This window comes from Sciurus vulgaris (assembly GCF_902686455.1).
Source record: "Sciurus vulgaris genome assembly, chromosome: 6".
In the NCBI taxonomy this organism is placed as follows: Eukaryota; Metazoa; Chordata; class Mammalia; order Rodentia; family Sciuridae; genus Sciurus; species Sciurus vulgaris.
The window spans coordinates 85936385-85943176 of NC_136466.1; positions in this window are offsets into that span (position 1 = coordinate 85936385).

Below are 6792 nucleotides of genomic sequence, written 5' to 3' on the forward strand. Positions count from 1 at the left end.
ATAAAGATCAGGATGTCTAGAAAGCTAGTTTAGAGAATATTCATAACTTGGTGTCAATCATTTTAGTTCAAACAGGGTTTTACCAATTGTAGCTATTGTCTCATTAATGAGACTCCATAAGCAATTTTTAAAGTAAAATCGAAGGGAAAATAAAATGGTGGAGTACAAGTGGCATGAGTACAATCTTATCTATGAAATATTTGTTGCTTCCTGTGCCACTAGGATTATAGATGTGTACCACTGAGCCCAGATTATGGTTCTATTTTAAAAAGCCAATGAATGCAGTGAACTTTGTGCTGACAGCAAAAGAAATGTTGATGGAAGTGGAGAGGAAGGAGACAAGACTGGTGCAGCAGGTTCCTCTGAAATCTGTTGCTTTTGAGGGCCCAAAAGAACATGGACACTGAAGATCCAAAAGTCAGTTACATTGTAGACGGTGAAGACATTCATTGGTGTGTGAAGGAAAATTCTAGGACTAGTTCAAAATGATTGTCAGCCTGGTCTTCTCCAGGCTAGCCAATTTTCTGTAGTCCAGACAGAAGCTGTGAATTATTTTGTTTGTTTGTTTGGTACCAAGGATTGCTTGACCACTGAGACACATCCCCACCCCTTTTTTGTATTTTATTAGTGACAGAGTCTTGCTGAGGGACTCGCTAAGTTGCTCAGGTTGGGTTTTAACCCAAGATTCTCCTGACTCAGCCTCCTGAGTTACTGGGATTACAGGTGAACTGTTTTATATATTATATATCTCACAAGATAAGAATATTTTTTGCATTAGTTGGAAAAAATTAAAAGAAGAAAAACATTTTGTTATGCTTAAAAACTATATGAAATTTAAAATTCACTCTTCACAAAAATCACTGACTCAGCCACACCCATTCCTTTTTATATCATCTGAGTCCTTTGGCACTACGATCCAGATTTAAGTTGATACAATAGACATCATATGGCCAGCAAAGCTTAAAATGTTTACTGTTTGACCTTTTAGAGACACAGTCTGCTGGTCCCTGGTCTCGGTTACTTCACATGACTGCAATGACCAGAGCTGACTCACACTGTCAGATAGGTTCACAAAGCAGATCAGAAGCATCTCCTCACAACGTCATGTGTAATAACCTGACAACTTCAATGTAAAAGTAGTTATACTACCGAAATCACCAAGTACAAATTAGGGCCTTTCATTTTTTTCTCCTGAAAACTGGTTGCTAGACATTTATCAACATACCATAGTATTAAGCACATGCTGAACACACATAAATGATACATTTAGACAGTTTTTCCAATTTTCTATTAACTAGTCTTGACTACCCATACCACATAAGATTGCTTTTAAGAATAAATGAGACTAGGCAATGACACACTCTACTTTAAAAAAATCATTAAAAAATACCTGGAAGTTTAAGTTAATATTAATATTATCTCCATTGGGAGATTCATGATCATCTCAAAAGTGTGGACTCGAAATTTGAGATCTGAACTTCTCTAGATTCTACATTGTATTGCTGATGTTAATCATTTTCAAATTTTTCTCAAACTTATGTTTTAATTTACATTAACTCTTTCAGATATATTTTCTAATTTACGAAAAAAAATTAGAAAACTTCAGACTCAGTAGATTTAAGTTCAAACCACCACGGTTTTTTGACATATCATGAGAAGAGGGATATACGCAAGTATATTTCCTTTTGTATTTCTTGATGAATTCTGACTGATATCTTATATATGTCATCCTTAACATTCATTTCAACTATATATAGGAATGTTTAACCTCATTAGATAATTCAGGCTCTTCAAGTCTCCAAACAAAATGTGTTTTCTTCTTTTTGCCAATGTTAAGATATCATCATCTTCTATTAATGTTTTCAACATAGAAATAGTTGTGGTTTTTATGGTTTCATATACAATGGTAGAAAACACACCATGTTTGAGTTCCACAGAAACACAAATTGGAACCTTATAGTTTACTCTCCTCAACTTCTTCACCTTTAGAAAAGGGTGTTTTACCATCAGTACAAAGGGAACTGGATTTCCATGCCACTTCCTCTGTTTCCATGGCTTTTGAGTTGGATAGGAGTCTGTGTGGCCTGGCATGGAATCCCCTCTCCTTCAGGTAATAATTGAGTTGCTCTGAGCGAATCCTTTCATTCTCAGAGCTTTCTTTTCTACAGGAGTAAAATGAGGACAATGATGGTATACACCTTGAAGTATTTTTATTAAAATGAAATAACGTATTAAGCTATTACACATGCTAAATATTTAATAAGTGTCAAGTGTTGTTATGTTCTTTTGTGCTTCAGGTCATTCACATACATCCTGGTCAGTATTGAGCTCTTGGTTCTTATACATGCTGATATTTATTGGACCTTAAATATTATTTTTGAGAATGTAACTTTGTCTTTTACCTTTGAAAATAAGATGTTAAACAATAACTATCCACTATTTCATGCCTATGAGAGTCTTTACTTCTTAAAATTTATTGATTTCTTTGCTACTGGATGTCTTTCCAGCTGATTAACATCTCCAGGAGTTAAAAGAAAAAGGGAGTTTTGATCAGTGCATGTTAAGCATGATTTTGGACCTCAAGATTTCACCTATGAATATCTATCTAGACAATAAGAGTCACATCGATGTTTTGTTTCAGCCCGCCACAAAATGCTTTTATGAAAACAAGGTCTATCATAATGATTATTGTCTTCAGTACAGACCTCAGACAGCTCTGCTTTATATCTTGTCTCCTAGTATAATTGCTAATAGCACTTGTTTATTTTAAAATTTGTCCAAAATTGAAAGATGAATTGTGTTGTTACATAATCATAATTGAATAGAAGACAATGGCCAAATTTCACTTGTGGGCATACCATGTATTGTAAAAAAATGGAGAAGTTTATAATTTTTCACATTTTATCAAAAACTAGATTACAGTGCAATTTAATCTCAATTTTTACAAAGATTTGGTTCATTAGCTATACTCACATGTACTTATTTTAATATTTATTAGATTAAATGTCTTACTCAACTTGGGTTAAGTCTACAACTACAAAGGAAAGTAGCGAATTCAGGATAAAATTAGGCTGGTCATAATAAAATTCATAATTATTTCTTTTTCTCAATGGTAAAGTTACCATAGTTTCTCAACAAATGCCTAAGTAGTGCTGCTGCCAATCACACCCTTCTTTTATGGGGATATCAGTTTCATTCTTGCTGACTCTCCTTTAACTCAAGGTTATCTTTGTAATTTGATCTCTCCATTATACCAAAATTACTTTTACCAAGAGCATTGGCCCCTTCCCTTGATACCAAGAGGATAGCTTTGATATATATCAATGACTGGAACTTTGCTACTAAGAATTATAAATCGCTATGGCTGACAAATTAAAGTCTTAAAATCTAATTACTTCAATTTGTTTTAAGTGCATTAAATTATTATGAAAGGAGCTACATTGAAATCTCCAAGTACCAGTCTTTTTTTTTTTTTTTTTTTTTTTTTAATCTAAAGAACTAGTTGCTGCTTTTCCTATCATGCCTCAGGGCTATATTTTATTGTATAGAAATCTATCAAAAGAGATTAGAAAATCAAAGTTCGCTTTCTCATTTTCAGTCTTTACCCTTTAACCAGTGTTTTGACCACAATGGTAATGGCTGCTGTGGTGGTAGTACAATTTTAGTTTCCAAAAATTTTATTTGTTGAATTCTTTCACAATATTTCCATATTAATGTTATGGTTTGCATCCAGAATGCCCCCCCAAAAGATCATGGGTTGGGCAATGCAGAAATATCCAGAGGAGGAGTTTTTAAGAAATGTTTGGGTCATGAGGGCTCTAACTTCATCGGCAGATCACTCCATTTGATGGATTAGTCATTTGAATGGATTACTAGATGACAGCCATATGCAGGTGGAGCATGGCCCGAGGGAGTCGATCATGGGAACAGGAATCCTTCATCTTTTTCATGATGCTTCCTGGATGCCATGGTCTGAGAAACTTTCCTCTGCCATTCTTGCCTTCTTATTTCTACCTTGGAGCCAGCTGACCAAGTAACCTCCAAGAACTGGAGCCAAAATAAGCCTTTGCTCCTCTCCGTGGTTCTTATCAGGCATTTTGGTCACAGAGACACAAAGTTTACGAACAGGATTAAAACCATCTTACTTTTCTACTGATATGACTCTGAAACAAAAGAGCCTATAAATAACTAGGTTTACCACCAACCTAATAATGAGGCAGGCATTTTAGTTCAACCATATTCAGTGCACAAGTTAAGAAGCAGAAAATTCTCTTTGTATTGGGGGGAGGGGGGACATGAAAGATGGTGGAATGAGACAGACAGCATTATGCTATGTCCACTTACACACAAATGGTATGATTCTACATCGTACACAACTGTAGAAACAGAAAGTTGTAACCCATTCGTGTACAACGAATCAAAATGCAGTCTGTAAAAATAAAAAACAAATTAAAACAAAGCCCACCCCCACAAAAAAGAAAACTGTCCCATTTTCTAATTCTAGGTATCTGGTTAGTGTAATGGGCATTTTTATTCATATGCAATAAAAAAGCCAAGTATTTACAAAATTTTTTTTAAAAGAAATAGAAATCAATCACTTAAAAAAGTCAATAAAGTAATGTGATATTCATATCTCTTTCACTACCTCATACCCCAATGTGCTACACCCATATGAAATAACAAGGGAATATTTTGCCCAATTATCACTATTTGTTTCCTCAAATGCAATATTATAATTCGTATAGAGTATCTTTGTAATATTGTTAACTGAAATGAGAACACCCTCATTGTAATAGCAAATTAACAAAAGAACACATAGTAATCTTCTTACAAGTAAACAAAACAGGGTAGTTTGTCAACAAAGGCCAAATACATTAGAAATCAGTGTGTAATACAAACAAATGTTTCTTCTTTTTTACATGCCTGGGTTGAATTTATGCCACTAAAAATAAATAATCTTGAGAAAAAAAGGATCCTTAAATAGTTTGAGACATGAATACCTTCGACAGTCTGGGCAAGACGGCAGATTTCTTCTAAAAAAGAGTTTTTAAAGCATAGGTTAGAGAGATACCAAATATTGACATAACTGGAACCACAATTATCTTTTCAGATAGAATATGGTAAGTGAATAAATTGGTTTATCCTCATAAAGGTCCATTTCAAGGCAAATACATTAGAGTGATGTGTGTCAACATAATTGATGTGGAGAGAAGCGCAAATTGCATTTAATCTATCAACTATGAAGAAGGATAGTGAAGTGATTTAAAAATGATAGAATAATTGCCCTGTCAGCATTGGATTCAGAGTTTTTAATATCTGTAACAATTTGGGAAGATTGTTCATTTTATATAATCTGCCTAATTTACCCAGCTCTATGTGTCAAATTCTGACTTTCAAAAATTAATGTACTGTGCAATATTTTCTCTCCTGCAGGCTCTCCTGAGCTGCACGTAGTAAGAATTCTGTCTCCTTTAGTGCTGTCAATACATCTCCTCACACCTTAATCAAAGCATTTACTTTTAACTAATTTTATTTATCTCACTGCTGTGGTAGGTTGTGAGTTTCTAGAGGATAGTAACCATACCATAGACATGTTTAGACCAGGATATTAAGTTATTTAATTTGTTTTTAGTTTTTATAAGCACATTTCAGGATACAATGTTAATATACAAAAGTAAATTGCTTTCCTATATAATGCCAGTAAGCAGCTAGAATTTGAAATAAAATCACAATATCATTTATGTTAACATAAAAATTGAAACACAAAGGTGTAAATCTAATAAGAGAGGGAGGAATGAATAAATGAAACAAAAGGAATTTTTAGTGCAGTGAAACCTCAATCTCCTACTTTCTGACCTGTGAGGAGCAAATGGAAGTGGGGCAGACCTGAGTGGAAGTTGGGACTCAAGAATTGGCCAATAGTGTTAGTAAGTCTCCAAATTTTAATTAGCATATATTTGGACCAGTAGCATTGGTGCTTCTTCTAAATCCTAATTAGCATAAGTTTGAACTAATAGCTATAACTTGAGCATTAACCTAAACCCCTAGACCAGCACACTCAAATGGTGAAAACTGGCTATCTGGTCCCCTCTTGCACTCCTGGAGTTGTGTACATTTCTATTCTTCAGTATGTTTTACTCTTCCACTCATTCATCCTGGTCTGTGGATTTCATTCTTTGAATTGGAAAGAAGAAATTGATGGTGAGCCACTGGGGTCTGCTGTAACCCTGATGGGCATGGCTCACCATGAGGAGTTACAGCACTTCTTGACTGCAGAGGCTCGTGATCTATAAGATCAAACCTGCCAGCAGAAGTGGGGAAGAGAGCTTCATCTCACAACGTGGGTTCCATTGTGCTTCTTTAAGGATGATGAAAATTTTTTAAAATTGATTGTGATAGTGGTGTCACAAACGTGTGTGTACTAAACATTTAATTATATACTTTAAATGGATGAATTAGATGGTGTTTGAATTTTATCTTAAACCAACTATTAAGGAACATATATTCTTATGAAACAAAAGTATATTAAACAGCACTTTCACAGTACTTTTAAACTGATAACCATCCCAATGCCTATTGCAACGGATTAGATAAGTGCCACCTAAATGTCCACATGTTAATGGCTTTGTTGTCAGTCTGTGTCAGTATTGGGAGGTGGTGGAATGTTTAGGAGAAAAAAACCTAGCAAAAGGAAGTTAGCTCATTAGGAGCATGTCCTTGAAGGGAATATAGGGACCCTGGCATCGTGGCACCTTTCTCTCTCTCTCTCTCTCTCTCTGACTCCCAGATGCC